We start from the raw sequence: 22,610 nt of genomic DNA on the forward strand, positions 1-22,610 counted from the left end.
ACCTGTATCAAGAAGGGGAACAAATCCTACATAGTACTTTGCTACAGCGTTCAACTTGCTGAATCCAAATGATTTTGTAATATATTGCTGTGTTAAGTCCTAACTGATCTTTAAATTTATTTATTTTTATTCCTCCCTTCCAAGAACTTCTAATCTGACCCCTGTAACCCTAAAGGCTGGGGGTCTGATTAATCAAGGCAGATATCCGCCGAATTTAAGCATATTGTCCACAAAATCACTCTGCGAATTCCGAGAACCAGGAGATAAGTCGATGAACGCAAAAGACACATACTACCGCCTACGATTTCTCTCTCTCTCTCTTTCTCCAGCTACAGAGCTAGTCTAAGTCCTGATCAGTAGTGATGACAGTATCGTATGCATGTTATAACATGTGTTTGCTTTCTAATAAATGTATTTCATGGGGGATTTTGCTTTTTAAATAAACACTTTTTTTTTAATAACTGTTTTATCTTTATTCCTATATTATGAATATAAATTCAATATTTTTATTCTCTGTACGTTATTTTGCAAATTTATAACCACATAAGTATTGTACGAATCCTGCAGCGTCTTGTGTAGTAAAGCACAGAAGACCTACCCCAAATTTCAAAAGCACACGCATCTTGAGATCTGTGCCTTGATGAATTCGGAAGTACACAAAGCCTAAATACGTGTGTATAATACTAAACGCGGGTTGCGCTCAATTGCGTGCCTTGATTAATCGGATCCTAGAGGTGTTAAATGTGGGGGCTAATAATTTAGCGGCGGGCTAGTTGGGATAAAGAAGCCTATTTATTAAATGGAGTTACTATTGAATTAATGTTGGGGCCCATTGAGAGAGGGAGGCCTAGAATATTCGAAGGTGACTAGCACCCTTTTCCAATCAGGCTCACAACATTCCAGGATCCGGACAAGCAGCGACTGAGCAGGAGAAAGTAGTGATATTTGCAAGAACAGGGTGAAAATTTCAGTGTGCAGAATGTCTGATTCTGGTGGCACGGTGCAGATTTTGGGGACTGTCCCACACAGTCAAGGCTATGTCCTGAATGCAGGTACAGTTAGAAGGTATCTCTCGCTTTATGCTGCTCTCCCAATTTGCCCAAACCAGCCAGAAGAATCACAAATTATGTAACCTAGAGCCCGGTAGCCCTGGGAAGGCCACTACCTTTCACCATCTGCATTTCTTTTTCTTCTATTTTGTATTCTGCTGATGCTCCCACTCATTCTGAGTGGGGCCCAAGATTAGGATTGGTAGGTTTTGTCCTATCACAAATGGCTGCCTCAGATGTTTAATCCTCACTGCCGCTTCTTACATTATTAGAAGCATAATTTGGTCCCACCAAATATAACCACCACAGCTACATTGTGCATGCAGCAGCTTTTTATCTATCGGCATAAGGTTTGATGCAGATGATGCATGCGCAGGTTATATGCTGTGCATGCACCTACATGAGTAAGATATATGATGACGGTTATCACCAATGATCCTCATTTTATTTGTTTCTATTTAGCGCCATATGGTGAATTAGTGTTAGCACTTGTGTATATTTGATTTTAGATTTGGCAGAAAATATGTCTGTGGGTGATGGCATTTTTGTACTTTTTTTTTTGTTTATAAGTACTATAAATATCAGAAAGGTTATTAATCATTTATCTTCCTGTGGAAATTCAGCTTAAAAGTGAAACGCATAGGGTTCATTGAGGGGACAAATGTCTAAGACAAACACATGCCTCCATCACAGCATCCGGCTTGTGAGTGTAGCTAAGAACTTACCCATAAAAGTATATATATAATTTGTTTTCATTGTTTATTATTGTTTTATGGTTTGTGATACATAAGTAAAAATTATTGCTGCAAAGAGGCTGACACATATCTGTATATGCCATGTGTAGGACATGGTTTTATTTCACATCATAAACATAAATGACAAGCTTCAGATACTAATATATTTCTTATCCTATGGTTCAATCAAAAGGTTCATCCCAAAGACAAGGCCAGACACCATACACCCTGCCAGTCCAGCATGAGGTGGTAGCAGGTGAGTCCACCTTACCAAAAAATAACAAACTTATTGTAATAACCTCCTCTGCGCAACAAAAACAAGTTGCAGTCAAATAAGAAAAAGTTCTCTATATTGTGATACAAGTATTCCTACTTTTACATAGGTTCTTATTTACAGGACCATCACACCAGTAGCTCACTCACGCTGTGCAGCACGACCCTGGGAATGATGATCTGCAGAGATAGAGGAAGACACCCGAATAACACTTTAATTTATTTAGCAAGAATCTGCCACACCTGCACCAGTGGAAATGCAAGCATCTCCGCAGCCTGTACAGGAGCTCACTACTCCAGCACCAACTTTTATGGAGTTCCAAAATTCACAGATGTCAGTCATCAGCCATCAAATAAAAAGGATCTTAAAGATACATCATCATCATCATCTATTTATCTAGCGCTGCTGATTCTGCAGCGCTGTACAGAGAACTCACTCACATCAGTCCCTGCCCCATTGGGGCTTACAGTCTAAATTCCCTAACATACACACACAGACTAGGGTCAATTTGTTAGCAGCCAATTAACCTACCAGTATGTTTTTGGAGTGTGGGAGGAAACCGGAGCACCCGGAGGAAACCCACGCAAACACGGAGAGAACATACAAACTCCACACAGATAAGGCCATGGTCGGGAATTGAACCCATGACCCCAGTGCCATAAGGCAGAAGTGCTAACCACTTAGCCACCATACTGCCCATGTGTAATATCAATTCCCAAAATTGCACTGCAAATACCTTGGACCACATACATAACTCTTTAGTGCAGTTGACATCAGCATTAAATGCATTGACAGGGGCACTGAGTTAAATGCCAATTTTGTGTCAGTGGCTGCCCAAATACAATACACAATATAATTACATGGTTACCTGGTCCATACACTTGAAGTAAAAGCAGTCAGCCGAGCACCCCGGCAATCTCTGCAATCACTACTCCGCCAGAGAGCACTGTGCAGACAAGGCAGGAGCCTAGATAGAGGCCATGGTGAGGATCCTGGGGATGAATCAACTTCTAAAAGACAAAAGTAAAAAGAGCTGCCCATATTATTAAATAGCCTATGTTGGTACATTCTGTTGCTCTACAATATTCTTAATAATAAATATTCAATGTTCAACATTACAAATGCAACTTTATTTTGGTTATATTTACCTATATTAAGGATACAGGGCGTGAGTCATTAAGGAGAGCAAAGCAAAATAAAAGGAGTAAATTTGCTCCTGGACAAACCATGTTACACTGCAAGGGGTGCAGATTAGTTTATTATTTGGCACATAAGATAAATACTGGCTGCTTTTACATGTAGCACACAAATATTTGATAGCTTTATTTTTACACTGAAATTTAAAGTTAATCTAGGACATTCTCTACTCCCACTATAAATCTGTCCCCACATTTTAAATTTACCTCCCCCTCCAATGCAATATGGTTTTGCCCAGGTGCAAAGTTGCTCATTTTTTATGCTTTGCTCTCAGCAATGAATCAGGCCCCCAATGACTACTAAATTACTGGTTCTTTCTTATTAACAAAGGGACCTAGGTACACATGAAACAAATTTTGCATTATCAGTTGCATGAAATGTTGCCAGGAGCTAGGCCCATGTTAATTAGATAACCCTGAATAATGATGGACAAAATGTGTTTCCTCGCTTTCTTTTCCCTTTCCACCACGGGAGAAGAGCGGGATGAGGAGCTGCCATGGATGCCAACCTGCTCTCTGCCTGCTGTTCCTTCACATTCACAGTCTGTGCATCTCCTGGACGCAGTTGAAAGAAGTACAGTACCAACAACAGCAAAGACATGCTGAAAAACATTAACAAAAGCCTCCATGACTGTGCCAACTCCCTCCACAACTATAGAGGGAGTTGGCACAGCATTGGTGGCTCTCCTCTTTTGGACGGACCCCACTGACCCAAGGTCTGGTTCTTCATCTGGTCCCAGTGAGCTTGAACCCGAGGGACCAGAGGACTTAAGAGCTGCCTCTGCTCCTACAGCCCCCAGTGCTCAGGCCACATGGATACAAGTGCGGAGGCCAACATCTAACACAGCATAAATATTATTATTAAGCACATTCTGTTGGTCCTTTTCAACTAATCCTAATTAGTGAAGCCAATAACTCTGTTTTCATGCGGTGTGCATACATAATTGTGTAAAAGCATCATCCCACCAAATAATCCCAGTTTCGGTAGTCAGTTATTATATGTTTTAGGTCCAAAGATAAATTGGGATAATATCCATCATTTGTTTTTCTGTATATGTCTTTTTATCTTGCACTTACAACTGAAGTATTGTTGAGTAACAATCTCGGAAGCTGAGATGCTCTTCCTAGGGGTAAGAATCTACAGTGTAGTCGCCAGCCTCCTAACCAGCAAGTTTGACCTCCTTCTCCAAAAGCACTCTACTCCTTTTTGCAATGTTAGGAGACTGGCACTCAGAGCAATAATGTCGTACACAACAATCAGAGCATATATTAGTTCTCTCCCAGACCGGTCAATGGCAACAAAAATGGTCTTTGAGAAACCCAAAGGTTCCTTCAATGACCAACCTAGTAGAGGCATGTGTGGAATTGTGTGCAACTTGTTGCTCTGTGGAAAGGTAGGCGCTGTCTCCTAAAAACAAACACACTTTGGGGGAAAAAACCCTCTGTGTGTGGTTCATTGGTATGTTACTACAGATGTTTTAGGGGCATATTTAATTGACGGCGGGATCGCTGAAAATCCAGCGCTCAAAAAATATTACCATTATTATGGTAATTCTGCGCGGGAAAACCATTAATACAGTAATTTACTCGCTGCGCTTCAGCTCGCAGCTCAGAGAGCTGCGAGCTGAAATCCAGCGAGATATTACCGTAATAACGGTAATATTTTTTGAGCGTGGGATTTTCGGCGATCCCGCCGTCGATTGAATAATGGCCATTAGAGTCTTAAAAATGTGTAGCTTTATAGGAGGACAGAATTATCTAAAATATATTTGAAAAGTAACATTTTTCTCAAAAGGGTTAACTGCATAGTGAAAATTAGCTTAAAATACATGGAGCGTTGTCCCAATCCTCAGTTAACCATGTATGTTTGGACAAAAGTTGTCTTACACCTGCCTGGTGCTTTGCACAAAATATGGCCAGCTAGCGAAGGTAGTCCCACAAAGACCTTAGCCAGCGGTCAGCACAAATTCTTAGGTTACCTCCAGGCGATTTGGTTCCTGTTCAAAACAAGGTGAGGAAAAGCCACCTGGTGACATTTAAGAACAAGTAAAACAACATATATATATATATATATATATATATATATATATATATATATATATATATAAAACACAGCACCACTATACTGCAGTATATGATCAACAATAAATTAAATACCCTGCTCTTGCCACACCGTTATGATGGTAATTCTCCCATGATGACGATCCTCAATCATCCTATCAGAAGTGACTAGCTAGTGGTCCTGATCATCATGAGCGCGTATTTGTACCTGCCCAGTGGCTGATGAAAAGAAACGGCTCCTAACAGAAGTATCTGCGTCTCTGTGCCGGTCTACCTCAGCCGTATTAGCGATAACTTGCCCTACCTGCACTTGGCCTACGTTAGTCTGCCCGTTTCCTCCCCCATCCCTCCGCCACAGTCACAAGGAGACACGAGTGTCGGATGGACCCAACTCTGCATGTGTGCCTAGCCGAGCTTTTTCTTTGTGGGCATGAGCTGTGCAATTTTGCGGAATTTACCAGAACAAGCGTAAGTTCCGTCTGCTTACACAGAGAGTTGCAGGGTTGAAAGCTTCGAATATCATTGATCTTAATCAAACCTTCAATCAAGCTAACTTAAGTTTTACTCTATTTGAGACATTTTTAATGAGTTTGTCTGTATAACTACGATCTTTCTAGCTTGATTTGGTTGAATATACATCTTAGCTCTGTCTTTGATTTCTGTATTAATATTAATTAATATATTGGACCTGATTCATTAAGGCATTGTTATTAGATAGAAGGATCAATATCTACTGTGTGTAAGTATGTTATGTAGTCATTTACCAAAATTTTTAGGGAGACATGTGATATCATTAATTTTAACAATAAATATAATATGGTTAACTATCTTTTATCCTTACACATCTAAAGGGATGATGTAATCATACTGACAGTATGGTTACATTTATAATAATAACATAATCATTCACACTAAGAATACTATTTGCGCTTCTATTTTAATTGTGGTTTGGATAACTTCATCCAAGTTAGAATCCGCAGGAGAAACTTCATCCATGGAGAATCCACTGAAGGATCCCAAAGAGGTCCGCCAACAGAAATTACAGGCCCCAGATCAGCAACTTCCTGGGGCCCCTTCCACTGAACCCAGAGGGGGCTCCTATACTTTGTACATGCTTCCTCCCCCCTCTTGATGTCCCTGAACCCAAACCTATGTGTGCTCCACTTGCATGTTTTACCCAAGGAACATAACACATACTATCCTGCGCAGCAAAAGTCACAGCCCCTGCTATATCCTATGTGATGTGTCAGAGCAACCTTTTCTATATTGCATTGCCAATTTCAAGCAAGCAAAAGAGGTAAAGGGAAAAGCAAAGATTTGTGGAAGATAATCTTTATAGTGTCGGAATAACATGACTGTTTGGGCTGTTGGCATTCTTTTACTTAGGCAGCATGGTGGCTTAGTGGTTTGCACTTCTGCCTCACAGCACTGGGGTCATGAGTTTAATTCCCGACCTTGGCCTTATCTGTGTGGAGTTTGTATGTTCTCTCCGTGTTTGTGTGGGTTTCCTTTGGGTGCTCCGGTTTCCTCCAACACTCCAAAAACCATATTAGTAGGTTAATTGGCTGCTATCAAAATTGACCCTAGTATCTCTCTGTCTGTCTGTGTATATTAGGGAATTTAGACTGTAAGCTCCAATGGGGCAGGGACTGATGTGAATGAGCTCTCTGTACAGAGCTATGGAATCAGTGGTGCTATATAAATAAATGATGATGATGATACTTATAGACCTAACACTATGTGCAATAGATGAAAAGAAGTAAATATTTTTACTGTAAGTAAAGTTGAGAATTTTCTTTGTCTTCTGTAGTTATTGAAATTCTGGATGTCTGTAAATATTGGAATATCTGGAACTTGTTAGAAAGAACAGTAACACAAGAATACGATGATAGAGATAATGAGCGGTGGATTTGAAGCAGCGCTGCTAGTGTATGGGAAACGCTGTCCAATTCTGCCTCCAGCACATCCGGTGACTAATGTATGAAAGGCCTTTTCCATTCTGTTGTGTGAAGACAGCAGCAGGGTTCGGGTCCTGTTTCACAATCCCCTTCTGTCCCTTGGAATTGTTTCACTTTGATCAACAGATTAATTGGTAATTATAATAACGCACATTAAATTCATTTAAAGGGGTACAATCACAAAAATATCATTTAAAATATGCTTTTAGAAGATTAAATGTAATAAAAATTTTGCTGCACTAAAACAAATTCACAGTTTCCATTGTATTGATTTTCTCTCTTTTCCTGTGTTTGCCTCAACTTCCAACTTGTGCAATCTGTATAAAACAAATAAATGTATTTTGCCAGCATTTAAAAACGATCAAATATATATTGAAAGGCCCACGCCCTGGCGGAATTATCACAGAACCGGACATGACCCTGTAGGTCGACCGCCAAAAATCTTTTGTCATTTTTCGGTTGGCTATAATGGACGCCATGCAATACAAGCATACCTCATAATTGTTTAGGTTCCAGTGGTATGGTCCTGGTTTTTAATTCCCATTCCAAAGTTCCAGCTCTCCCCCCACAAAGTCCTAGGGCTGACCTGGGACATTATGGGGGTGACACCAGCCCCTAGTCTTGAGCAAATAATATGGCTGTAAAATCTGGGTCTGCATTGGTTCACACTCCCTTACTTTTCTGGCCCCACATTAGATTGTCCCTTCAGCCGTCACATCCTTTCAGGCGCAAGCAGACACAAGTGTGGATGCGTGCCACTTTGCATAGGCGTAGGTACATGTATTTACAGCAGCCCTGAGGCACCCGCAAATGATGCGGCTTCTGATAGACGCATTTGCATCTCAGTACAGATTTGCATCTGTTGGGAAATTAGGCAAACACGCCCTTACTGTAGTTGACCTATGTTAAACCGCCCCTTGCCTCCCTCATCCCGCCTCTCGAATCGCAAGCGGGTGCAAGTCTCAGATGCCCGTATCTGCATACGTGCAAACGTGTGCATTTGTCTTTTGGGCATACGCAGTCTAAATTGCATTTTTTTTAAGCTGAGTAAGCAGGTGTATGTCAAGCTCAGCATCAGGACCCCATTGTTTCATTAGCGTGAGAGTGATTTATTTTGATTCAGAGAATAATTATATAAGGAATCTTGTTAGAAATATTTACAGTACCTATTGCTGCTTTGTTGTGCTATACGTTTACCACTAATAATGACAATTATCATTCTGATTTTGAATTTGATTTTGCCCCATTTAATAAATCCTGCATTGTATTGTGTTTGTTTTTCAGCCCCGTTTATTCAACTTATTGCTTCTTACTCACTAAACCTTTCATCACTGCTTCACCCCTTGTTCAGTAATAAATGTACCATAAAAACAAGGACAGGGAGCGCAAATGACCAAAGTATGGATAACCATACATACATATGTTTATATTCTTTTGCGATTTTAGTGCCAGCATATGTCTCCACTGTTCCTTCCCTCACTTTCCCTATGGCTTACCCTACTCCTTGGTAAATCCGAGGGTCCGGAGGTAGAAAGACCAGGTGATTCCTCCCGAGATGCTATCCACACGCGTCTCCTGTGAGTTCCGATGAACGCTGTGCAGACTTCCTCTGACGGCGGTTCCTGTTGTTACAGTGAGCTGGATAGGTCAAAAAGCAGGCTGATCAACGCGTTTCGTCCAATATGGACTTTTTCAAGATACTGCTGCACTACTCTGAATGGCTTTTTATCCACATATCTTTAATTGCTTTATTAGCTAAAATTATTACAATCATTAAAATCTATTAGATTCCATTGAACATACAATGGGAATGTTTATATAGGCATACATAATATAATATATTATATTTATATTTATGCCCTTTCATAATCCCATTTAAATTAAAAGTTAGAGGTATATAAAAAATGTGACAATGTCAAGATAAGTAAATAAATACAGATTATCACCACTTGCTACCATACCAAACAAATATAAAAAAAAAAAAAAATGATCATAAAAATTGATCATAAAAATTGACTCAACTCAAAGTCCAAATTCAGGCCATGTGTGGGGCACATGTTTTCATATGGAAAATCCATCTGCATTCGGACCTGGCAATTTTCTGTACATAGTCTCCTCCTCTCCAGTCCGGTCTTATATGTTCTACTCCCAGAAATTTTAGGCCCTTCGGGTCTTGATTGTGCACTGTATAAAAATGATCTGAAACACTGTGGGTATGGTAGCAAGTGGTGATAATCTGTATTTATTTACTTATCTTGACATTGTCACATTTTTTATATACCTCTAACTTTTAATTTCTGGATTTTAACATATATATCTCTTTTTTTATTCACCCTGGATATATAAAATATAAGTGTGTATATCTAAGGGGAAAATGGGATTATGAAAGGGCATAAATATAAATATAATATATTATATTATGTATGCCTATATAAACATTCCCATTGTATGTTCAATGTAATCTAATAGATTTTAATGATTTTAATAATTTTAGCTAATAAAGCAATTAAAGATGTGTGGATAAAAAGCCATTCAGAGCAGTGCAGCAGTATCTTGAAAAAGTCCATATTGGACGAAACGCGTTGATCAGCCTGCTTTTTGACCTATCCAGCTCACTGTAACAACAGGAACCGCCGTCAGAGGAAGTCTGCACAGCGTTCATCGGAACTCACAGGAGACGCGTGTGGATAGCATCTCGGGAGGAATCACCTGGTCTTTCTACCTCCGGACCCTCGGATTTACCAAGGAGTAGGGTAAGCCATAGGGAAAGTGAGGGAAGGAACAGTGGAGACATATGCTGGCACTAAAATCGCAAAAGAATATAAACATATGTATGTATGGTTATCCATACTTTGGTCATTTGCGCTCCCTGTCCTTGTTTAACTATAGGAGCTGCAGTATTTTCAATCATAGAGAGCGCTAACTTGATACTTTCAATAAATGTACCATAGTGGTTTTTCCATTATTATACCTGCATTGCCATTTTGTGTTCTGTGAGACAGTCGGGTCTGCAGGGTTGGACCCTGGTGAGTGAAGAATCCGTCTGTTTTCTGTATCCAAGCCCAGATCAGACTGATCCAGGTGGATGCGGTGAAAACCCCAATGGTGAAGGGACCTTCAGTCAACATATTTCTCCCCTGGCTTGGAACACACTGTCCAGATGTTACACATTCTTAGAGAAGTGCATTTAATGTACAACAATGATATTAGAACCATGATCAGTTAACATGTCATACTATTGTGGCACTGGCCACTTTCTGGTGATGCACACATGTACAACTTCTTGCTTCGTTCTTTGCTTTTATTGTTAGGATTGCAAAGTAACTTATAACACAAAGTTGCACGTACTTTCTTGAGATCCTAACGCTAAGCTAACAGAGTCCAGCTCCCTGGACACCAGCCAACTTGTTCAGCAATAGTTACCTTTACATAATAAATACTTTACACTCCCACAGCCCTAGCTTGATGGACAGGTGACACACCCACCTGGTCTTTATAAAGGAGTTCTCTTCAGGTGTTCTGCTTGATTAATCTCACTGCAGACACAGCCTGTCAGCTGTGGAGAAAGATACCTCCAAACTACCTCAAAATATGTAAGTTAAGTCATATTCTATACTATTATTTTGTCACACATATGTCCCTCCCCTGTGTATCTTTAAACTAGGTGCACTGCTGCACAAATATGTAATGTCTGCACCCTTGCTCTGCAGACTGTCAGCTGAATACCTAACTCCTCTCTTAGGGCTAGATTTACTAAGCTGCGGGTTTGAAAAAGTGGGGATGTTGCCTATAGCAACCAATCAGATTCTAGCTGTCATTTTGTAGAATGTACTAAATAAATGAAAGCTAGAATCTGATTGGTTGCTATAGGCAACATCCCCACTTTTTCAAACCCGCAGCTTAGTAAATCTAGCCCTTAGGGAGTAGTTTGCCACAGCTCTCTATGTCACAATATGTATTGTAGTACAACAAAGTCCACGGAGACAGCACCGCTTGTTGAGAGTTTAGGCTCCCTTGATCCGCAACACATTCCTGTTGGCAGCCCTGCAAGCAATACAGTGATCTTGCTATTTAGCGCAAAGCCTATATAGATTCATTGACCTGTGCATGTGGTGAGCTCTCCTAGTGCAGGACAGGCTACAGGACTACAGAACAGATGATTTGTTGGGAGTTGTAGATCTCGCAAAAACAATTTCAATAAACATCAGTAAACAACATCAATAAACAAAAGATCAGGATCAAACAGATTAAATTTCACCAAATAATTACTATTACTATTGTTAGGGTATGATGAATATATTATATTATTCAAGGTATACAATTGTTTTGCTTGCCTGTAATCAATATATGATCTGTTGGATATATATGTGCTTGTTGAGCTGTGTCGCCACAATTTATCTGATGTTCTTGTTCGTAGTCTACTTTAATTTTAGTCTCTGCAGAATGAATAATAGGAATCTCGCCTTCCTAGTGCTACCTAGGCAAAATTGCTGAGCACATACATCAGTCACGTTCCCCTTATCACAACTATTAGCATCTCCGTCTCGCTCCGGAGCTATGGAGACTGATCTGATTGTCAGTGGGCTTCTGTAATATCACTGCTATGCTGCTTACCACACTTACCTATACGAAAGTAACTATTTATGAAATGAACACATACTGTAGGGATACAAATTTGCAATATGGATTTTTGACACAACATTATAAGTAGTTTTTATACCTCTGATACAAAACTATTCGAAAGTATAAAGATTACTTTATATCTACCTTTCCCCAACCTCCCACAAATTATATTTATTTTCTGGAGGTGGGCAATATCCCCCATTCATTTTAACAACATTGAGTCTGCAAAATTATTTATTACTTTATAAATAGGCTTCCGCATGTAAAGGCTTGGGGAAAACTTTGCCTACGAGAGCCGCCAATACTTATTGGTTATTTCTGGCGGAAACAAAATTATTGCCAGTGATAACCTCCTACGTGTAGAGTAAAATGTCTCCAAGTTACATCTCACTTATAGCCAGGGGTCATAGGTCAACGATGAGGTCCTCACATTGAATCCGTCTATATTTTCCAACAAACTGTATTATTTACACGGTTTTATCTTTTCTTTAGTTTCTAACTGCACATTCGCTAAATGCTCCCAAGTTTCCTTTATACATTATTGAATTTTTGTGCTCAGTATTTGCCCAGAGTCGCTGACTCCTCTCGCAGTGATAAACTGATTTCATTATGGAGATTTCCACTAGGGACCAATAGCGGCTGAACAACACCTGGGTTTTACAGTCGGACACAGATGTTGATCATTTGCAGTTTATACATCAAGGGTTGGGATGAGCAAAATCAAGAAATATTGGCAAATGTAAGAATCAGTTTATTCGTTTAAAAACCTTTGGGCACTTGATCAAGCTTTACTACCCCCTTTCGTAGTCACATACAAAACGTGTAAATCGTGTAAACCTCCCTAGTCCATCATACAGCCAACCGACTCGAATTACCAGTCCATAACCCAAACCTGAATTGTACATTTGTACAAATTTGGGAGTTTGTGATCCGTCTTATTGATTGTAAGCAACCAAGAGGCAGGTCGATGGTTCTCCTAAAATAAAAGGTGGAGTCTCAAGCAGAATTGATTTATCTTTATAGTATATGTCTACCGAAAATGTCCAGACGTCTCATTGGTGGAGATCGGACAAGTTGAGTTGTATACTAGGCTGATGTTTGGTCTCTGATCTGCACATTCTTCTCAGAGTTGTGATCTAATCATGTGCTTTATAGGCATTCCTAATCCACAGTATAGAAGGCTGTTGTTAGAGTTTAAGACACCATACAAGTTTATATTGTATAAATGTGGAATTATTTTAATAGAGCTAAGTAGAAGTTAGATGGTCACATAGTAAAACATATAAAAATAACAGTAATATAACATAAATGTATTTAAAAAAAGACACAAAATGGATAAAAGCTCACACTTGTGGATGTAAAAATTATTAATGTTTTCCCATATACAATGTATTACTCCATTGTGCCAAAGGTATTATATTATTAATATATAATTATTATACACAATTATATTATACTAAGCTGTGTCTGAACTCTGGATTGTGAAATTCTTTAAATGTGTGTAAATTATGATTTACAGCTGCTTTTAAATAGTAACATTTGAGTATATAAAGATGTTACTTTGCAATACAAACCAAACTCATGAGTAAAATCCAATTAAGTGATTAATGCCTTAGTCTGCAAATTAGTAGAGAATTTCAAGCCACACATCAGTGATGTAGCAGAAGCTGCGTTAGACAAATGTTACACACCAGGCTAAAAGATATGTTACAGCAGTCAGTGACCGATCAGTTACAACATTAGAACCACCTGAATAATATTGTGTAGGTCTCACCCTTTGCCTCCAAAACATGTCGAGACATGGACTCCACAAGACCTCTGAAGGTGTCCTGTGGTATCTGGCACCAAGACATTAGCAGCAGATCCTTTAAGTCCTGTAAGTTGAGAGGTGGGGCCTCTATGGCTCGGACTTGTTTTTCCAGCACGTCCCACAGATGCTCAATCGGATTGAGATCTAGGGAATTTAGAGGCCAAGTCATTTCTAACAAAGCAATGTTCCCTGTTTGGATAAAAAAATACTTTAAAACATACTGAAATATTAAGCCATTTAAGCTTGGACAGGAAAACATTTTATAGTTTATTTTAATGTCTTTTCACTCCAAGCTGCAATCTCTAACCACAGTTTCAAGGTTCAGCGTTTGAGGGCAGTCTAACCCAAATTACACCAAACCAAAAATTCCAATCGTACTGCAAAAAAGTTTGAGGTCCTCGGACCATCAAAATGCAATCGAATTTCAAACTGGTGTGAATAATTTGAGCATCTCTTAATTATGCATTTCTGTAAGCACTGCTACTCAAGCAGACCAGGTAACCGTGGGGAGGGGAGGAAATTAAGCATAGAAGTCAAACTGTGGAGAGAGGAATTTGGGAGATGATCTGGACGGAGGAATGAACTTGGGTAAATGAGTTGAAGTAGAGTGGAGAAGGAAAACCATAGCAGAGAAGTTGAAATGAGGCAAAGGAGACGTCCTGGGTCTGAGTAGATTAGTAAAAGTGGAGAAAATTGTGGGGAGGAGCTGAACTAAGATGAAGGATGTGACCTGGATATGGGGCAGATCAGATGATCTTAGCTGGAGATGATCTAAGCTGAATAAGGTGGATTTCAGAGGTTACACAGGATGGAACTACATGGTGAGCAAGTCTGGGAAGTAAGTGGGAGAAGACCATAGTTGCCTACTATCCCAGAATGCCCAGGAGATACCTGATTGTTTGGTAATTCTCCCGGACTCCAAGGAGAGCAGGGCAACCTCCTTCCCACTTTGTTAGGGAAGTGGGTGGGGGCGGGGCTATTTGTGTCATCTTGACCCAACGACCACTGTAATAGGATGGATTGGTGTAGTTTAACATATGGGCAGGGCCTAATGATACAATGCACATAGCCACACCCCCAAGACCTGGGAGCAAGATCACCCGTCCCGGAGGGGAGAACTCCGAAGTTGGCAAGTATGGAGTAGACAGGTCAAAATGTGGAAGTAAGGCTTGAAAATGAGGGAAATTAATCTAAATTAATCAAAGCATGTACAAAAAGATCTTACACCTTGAATTGTCTTTTAATGCCAGTTATGTAATATTAAGGACTTTAAAGAGCAATATTTCAGAAATCATGGATGCTGCATTCCAGGTAAAGGGTAACTTGCTCCGTTTCTTGCAAAAATAGCATTATTGAACGTTTTCCTTAACAGAACGCATTATGCTCCTCAGAGATTACTTAAGTTACTTAAAAGTCATTGTGCAAAGTAATACACCCCTTTACGTTCCACAAGGGGTTAATAACATTGGAAGTAAGGATGTTGTTAATTAAATACACAAGACAACATTGTTTCCATCTAGTTAAGCTAATTGCAGCTCTGTCATTTGCAAAGATTTTCTAACATTCAATCGATGGCGCTCTCCCTCTGCCTTTGACCAGTCAATATAGCAATAAATTGTGAATAGCTTCAAAAACTAATTAGAAAGATTAATAAATGGTCCTTTGAAAACCAGCAGAGAATCATGTAATTTGTGGCGAAGGCTTCATTCTGAAACAGTGGCGAAATTGTAATTGTATCCTAATAGACTTGTTCACTTGCAGAGTGCAGTCCAACATGATCCATACGCGTATTACCGAGGGTTATTAATGAAGGCAAACGCCTTTAAAGGTTATTGCTATGCCCAGAATAAAATGTTTTCCCAACTAGGTCATTTCTACTGTGCTGCCTCATACCGTCCTATAGCCATAGCTCTAAACGGTTATGACTTGACCTACAGCCCATTAGTTAAATATTTATAATAGGTAAATAACTATTATACAAAATTTAAAAGTTTAAAAATCAGTTCAAGGTCAGAAGCCTTTTCGTAATCCCATCACCCTAGGCCTTGACCTAGCCTTCTACAAATCCAGGCCTAGATATTGCTTCAAAACATACTCACCTATTCTCACAAAGTGTCCAAGGGGTATATTTACTAAACTGCAGCAAACACTCAGATCCTAGGGCCTGATTCATTAAGGATCTTAAATGAAGAAGTATCTTATTTCAGTCTCCTGGACAAAACCATGTTACAATGCAAGGGGTGCAAACTAGTTTTCTGTTTTGCACATAAGTTAAATACTGACTGTTTTTTTCATGTAGCACACAAATACTTGATAGCTTATTTGTACACTAAAATTTAAAGTTGATATTTGTGTGCTACATAAAAAAACAGTCAGTATTTAACTTATGTGCAAAACAGAAAACTAGTTTGCACCCCTTGCATTGTAGCATGGTTTTGTCCAGGAGACTGAAATAAGATACCTTTTCATTTAAGATCCTTAATGAATCAGGCCCCTAGTTCTCATTTACTTAGTGCATTCTACAAAATGACAGCTAGAATCTGATTGGTTGCTATAGGCAACATCTGCACTTTTTCAAACCCGCAGTTTAGTAAATGTACCCCTAGGAGTCTCCCAAATTAGGGAGGGACCTCCTGGACACCCAAGAGATCAGGCAATTTTTCCACAAAAGACATGCCTGCAACTTGTGCAGAGGTGTGACTCAGTGAGCAAGTTGCATCACCAAGCCCAACTCAGTTTAGGGAAAACTGAGGGAACAAGGGGGTTTGAGGATGCAATTAATGTCATCATACACCTTGCCCAGCCCAATTGACACCCACTTCTTTTCTGAAAGGCAGGTAAGTATGCTCTAAAACTATATGTGCCCATTATATCCATAACAATTGGATTGTAACTAATTGGCTGCAAATCACTGCATGTGGACCATGTGTATGCTGGCCTTGGTCATTATCCGAAAATGTGATCAGATGATGATCGTGATCTGATCATGTCCAGTCACTGTCCATTTACACTTCTTATGAAACAGCACTGGACACAATGGGGATATATTGCAAGTAAGACAAAGCAAAATTATACTTTTATGCATAAATAATTTTCCCAGTACAAGTGGGCAAATTATTGGCTGCTATACACAGAGAGCATTCTAGTGTCCGATATACAACAACACATAGAGCATCCTAGTGACCGATATACTACAACACAGAGAGCATCCTAGTGACTGATATACTACAATACAGAGAGCATCCTAGTGACTGATATCTAACAACACAGAGAGCATCCTAGTGACTGATATACTACAATACAGAGAGCATCCTAGTTACTGATATCTAACAACACAGAGAGCATCCTAGTGACTGATATCTAACAACACAGAGAGCATCCTAGTGACTGATATACTACAATACAGAGAGCATCCTAGTGACTGATATACTACAATACAGAGAACATCCTAGTGACTGTTATCTAACAACACAGAGAGCATCCTAGTGACTGATATCCAACAACACAGAGAGCATCCTAGTGACTGATATACTACAATACAGAGAGCATCCTAGTGACTGATATACTACAATACAGAGAGCATCCTAGTGACTGATATCCAACAACACAGAGAGCATCCTAGTGACTGATATCTAACAACACAGAGAGCATCCTAGTGACTGATATCCAACAACACAGAGAGCATCCTAGTGACTGATATACTACAATACAGAGAGCATCCTAGTGACTGATATACTACAATACAGAGAACATCCTAGTGACTGCTATCTAACAACACAGAGAGCATCCTAGTGACTGATATACTACAATACAGAGAGCATCCTAGTGACTGATATACTACAACACAGAGAGCATCCTAGTGACTGATATCTAACAACACAGAGAGCATCCTAGTGACTGATATACTACAATACAGAGAGCATCCTAGTGACTGATATACTACAACACAGAGAGCATCCTAGTGACTGATATACTACAATACAGAGAGCATCCTAGTGACTGATATACTACAATACAGAGAACATCCTAGTGACTGCTATCTAACAACACAGAGAGCATCCTAGTGACTGATATACTACAATACAGAGAGCATCCTAGTGACTGATATACTACAATACAGAGAACATCCTAGTGACTGCTATCTAACAACACAGAGAGCATCCTAGTGACTGATATACTACAACACAGAGAGCATCCTAGTGACTGATATACTACAATACAGAGAACATCCTAGTGACTGATATACTACAATACAGAGAGCATCCTAGTGACTGATATACTACAATACAGAGAGCATCCTAGTGACTGATATACTACAACACAGAGAGCATCCTAGTGACCAATATACTACAACACAGAGAGCATCCTAGTGACTGATATACTACAATACACAGAGCATCCTAGTGACTGATATACTACAATACAGAGAACATCCTAGTGACTGCTATCTAACAACACAGAGAGCATCCTAGTGACTGATATACTACAACACAGAGAGCATCCTAGTGACTGATATACTACAATACAGAGAACATCCTAGTGACTGATATACTACAATACAGAGAGCATCCTAGTGACTAATATACTACAATACAGAGAGCATCCTAGTGACTGATAAACTACAACACAGAGAGCATCCTAGTGACCAATATACTACAACACAGAGAGCATCCTAGTGACTGATATACTACAATACAGAGAGCATCCTAGTGACTGATATACTACAATACAGAGAGCATCCTAGTGACTGATATACTACAACACAGAGAGCATCCTAGTGACTGATATACTACAATACAGAGAGCATCCTAGTGACTGATATACTACAACACAGAGAGCATCCTAGTGACTGATATACTACAACACAGAGAGCATCCTAGTGACCGATATACAACAACGCAGAGAGCATCCTAGTGACTGATATACTACAATACAGAGAACATCCTAGTGACTGCTATCTAACAACACAGAGAGCATCCTAGTGACTAATATACTACAATACAGAGAGCATCCTAGTGACTGATATACTACAACACAGAGAGCATCCTAGTGACCGATATACAACAACGCAGAGAGCATCCTAGTGACCAATATACTACAATACAGAGAGCATCCTAGTGACCAGTATACTACAATACAGAGAGCATCCTAGTGACCGATATACAACAACGCAGAGAGCATCCTAGTGACTGATATACTACAACACAGAGAGCATCCTAGTGACCAATATACTACAATACAGAGAGCATCCTAGTGACCAATATACTACAATACAGAGAGCATCCTAGTGACCGATATACAACAACACAGAGAGCATCCTAGTGACCAATATACTACAATACAGAGAGCATCCTAGTGACCAATATACTACAATACAGAGAGCATCCTAGTGACCGATATACAACAACGCAGAGAGCATCCTAGGGACCGATATAAAAAGCAGGGAGCATTCTAGTGACCGATATAAAAGGCAGGGAGCATTCTAGTGACCGCCATATACTTCAGAGAACATCCAAGAGAGCGCAAAACAATTCTAAAAGCATCCAACTAAGGACAATATAATGCAGAGACCAGTGCACACATATGTAGCTTATGCTCTGCAGCCTATGCTCAGGCTGCACTTTGCACAGGTTTCCACCCCCCCCCCGTTCCACCACGGGAAGGACACACAAAGTACACACCTGAGAGTGGTTTACATATTTACATGGCCACACACCAGCCCAAGGTACCTGAATCCAGCCACCTTTCTTCTCTACTTCAATCACATGTCATTGTCTTCTTTTCGCTAAAATGGATCAGTCGGCAGGCCCCACCATTCAGCACCATGGATGGCACTCACAGAGGCCCAGCTACCCTCCTACTTCTTCTTCTTTCTCCTCCTTACTCTTCCTTAATACTCCTTCTCCTTCCTCCTCTTCCTCCTCCTTCCCTCTATATTCTCCAACTTCCCTCTATCTATTCCTTCATCCTCCTCCCTCCTCCTTCATCATCATTCCTCCTCTGTCTACTATTTCATCCTCCTCTTGCTTCATCTTCCACCTCCCTCATCATTCCTCCTCATTACTCCTCCTTCAATTCTCCTCCTTTATACTCCTTCTCCTTACTCTTCTTCTTCCTCCTTTCTCCTGTATTATCCTCCTTCCACCTCTATCTCTTCCTTCATCTTAAACCTCCCTCCTTTTCAAATATCATTCCTCCTCTATCTACTCCTTCATCCTCCTCCTCCTTTATCTTCCTCCTCTATCTACTCCTTCATCCTCCTCCTCCTTCATCTTCCTCCTCTATCTACTCATTCATCCTACTCCTCCTTCATCTTCCTCCTCTATCTACTCATTCATCCTACTCCTCCTTCATCTTCCTTCTCTATCTACTCCTTCATCCTACTCCTCCTTAATCTTCCTCCTCTATCTACTCCTTCATCCTCCTCCTTCTTCATCTTCCTTTTTTATCTACTCTTTCATCCTCCTCCTTCTTCATCTTCCTCCTCTATCTACTCCTTCATCCTCCTCCTCCTTCATCTTCCTCCTCTATCTACTCCTTCATCCTCCTCCTCCTTCATCTTCCTCCTCTCTCTACCCCTTCATCCTCCTCCTCCTTCATCTTCCTTCTCTATCTACTCCTTCAACCTACTCCTCCTTCATCTTCCTCCTCTATCTACTCCTTCATCCTCCTCCTCCTTCATCTTCCATCTTCCACCTCCCTCCTCTTCCATCATCATTCCTCCTCTATCTACTCCTTCATCCTCCTCCATCATCATTCTTCCTCAGTTTCTACCTTCATCCTCCTCCTCCTTTCTGTATCACAGTGCAGTTGGGGTGGTACATGCACTGCAGCACCCTGGCTGAGCTCCTCCTAGCGACCTGGAGCTGTAATCTTTGCAGATATGCCGGGGTATTGTGCTGTCTTTTTAGGTTTACTGGGGCATTGTTAAGTATTTGTAGGTTTGCCGGCACACCTAGGTTTGTGCAGTGTTTTTGTAGGTGTGCATCACTTAGTTTGACGGGTCTATAATTGAGCAAACATTGCTCTCTTCCTCCAAGAATCTTTAAATTTAGCAAGGAAATTGTATTTTTGCCATGATATAAAAACTGTCACACAGGTGAACGACAGACAGAGAATTCTCTAGTGTAAAGTAAGACATGCATATTGTGAAGGCTGAAACCTTCAGATGTTTTTAAGTTATTGGCTTGGATGTGCTCTTCTGCAACTTTTGCTGAATAACTTTCGTCTCCTTTCTAGTTTTTATGTGTGTTTGTGAGCCTTGTCATTACATCAACGGGCAGCGTCGCTTGTTTTCAGTGCCCTGAATGCAGCTATATCCAAGGCAGAGAGTGCAGCAAGACAACTCTGCCCAATGATCTGGTACCATGGCTGAAAAACGCAGAAGGAAGCCATAAGGATAAAGCATTGTATTAGGCAAGTATGAAAAAGGAGTATGAAAAAGGTGAATGCTGGCGCTATATAAATATTGATGATGATGAGGAGGAGGAGGAGGCAGCGTAGGGAAGGAAGCACAGGTTGAGCTGGGGCTTCTGCTGGACCAGTGAAAACAAACAGTCCCCTGAGAGGAAGAGCTGCCCTTCCACTGATGAAGATTGAAGAGTTGTAATACTAATACATCTTCCACCCTCGTTCATAAGGGGGAATGTCATCTAAAAAAAATCTGGTTTTGGAATTACGTTTAATAACTTTAATTTGCAAATCACCTTATCATCAACTGAAGGATTAAATTGACGAAAATATCGTAGAGCTCTCGTTTAACTAATAACCCACATGTCATAATTAATCACCATTTTCTGATTCAGTGGTATATAAAAACTATTGACTGTATATATGTTATGCATGTTATTTTCTTGCTGTTTCTTGGATAAGTAAGGTAATTGTAAAGCTAATAAATTATGAAAAAAAACTGTTTAATTCCTGGTAGGTCGTCATTAATTCTACACACAAACCAGATTGTCTTCCTCTCCATCTATGCCTATTGGCAATGCAGCCATCATCTTTGGGTGTATATTACCCCCTACACTTATAGTTAAATATATAAAGAAATGGACAAAGGCAGTTTGTTTTCTGTCTCTATAGGCCCCACTCCACTTGTAAAAAATAGTAAAAAATTCAGCCGTTATAGACTGTACAATATAAATTGAAATGGACAAAGGCAGTTTGGGATCACCTACCCTTATTGAGAAATTGCCAAAACAGCAGCCTTTCAAGACTGTATGTAATATAGAAATGCCCCAAGTCCCTTTCCTATTTGGGGGTAGATTGCACCCTACACTTATACTTATACTTATACTTATAAGTATACTTTTTTTTTTTTGGGTGTGTTTTTTTCCCTGATTTAAAAAGACTATGTACTTTTACATAGGCTTTACCAGATGACGTACTGGGAACACTACCATCAGGACTGGTGCCAGCACCTGCTTGCTGATTCTGCTCATATGTGGACTGCTTTGAATCCATTTTAATGAGCCCAAACCACTTGTAGTGCAAAATATTCAATAGATACTGCTGCTAGATATGACTTTTTGCAGCCAGAAAAATTATTGTTTCACACTGGGGAATATGGGACACCCCAAAGCACTTGTAGTGCAAAATATTCTATAGATACTGCTGCTAGATATGACTATTTACAGCCAGAAAAATTACTGTTTCACACTGGGGAATATGGGACACCCCAAAGCACTTGTAGTGCAAAATATTGTATAGATACTGCTGCTAAATATGACTTTTTGCAGACAGAAAAATTATTGTTTCACACTGGGGAATATGGGACACCCCAAAGCACTTTTAGTGCAAAATATTAAAAAAAAAATGCCTCCTCTATCCTCCTCTCTTCCTGCTCTAACAATTGCTAATAGAATTGGTATCAGAATTGCAATAATAATTGAAAGAATAAGGTATA

The 22,610-nt window shown here is 39.9% G+C and overlaps 1 long non-coding RNA gene across 1 annotated transcript; it reads left to right on the forward strand.

Annotated features, from left to right (window-relative positions):
• The first annotated feature begins 897 nt into the window (after nt 1-897).
• On the forward strand, nt 898-2,411 carry LOC142160562 (uncharacterized). The gene is made up of 3 exons (XR_012693274.1): nt 898-1,052; nt 1,977-2,039; nt 2,181-2,411. It is a non-coding gene; the product is annotated as an uncharacterized LOC142160562 (long non-coding RNA).
• The last annotated feature ends 20,199 nt before the right edge of the window (nt 2,412-22,610 follow it).

This window comes from Mixophyes fleayi, chromosome 6 (assembly GCF_038048845.1).
Source record: "Mixophyes fleayi isolate aMixFle1 chromosome 6, aMixFle1.hap1, whole genome shotgun sequence".
NCBI lineage: Eukaryota > Metazoa > Chordata > Amphibia > Anura > Limnodynastidae > Mixophyes > Mixophyes fleayi.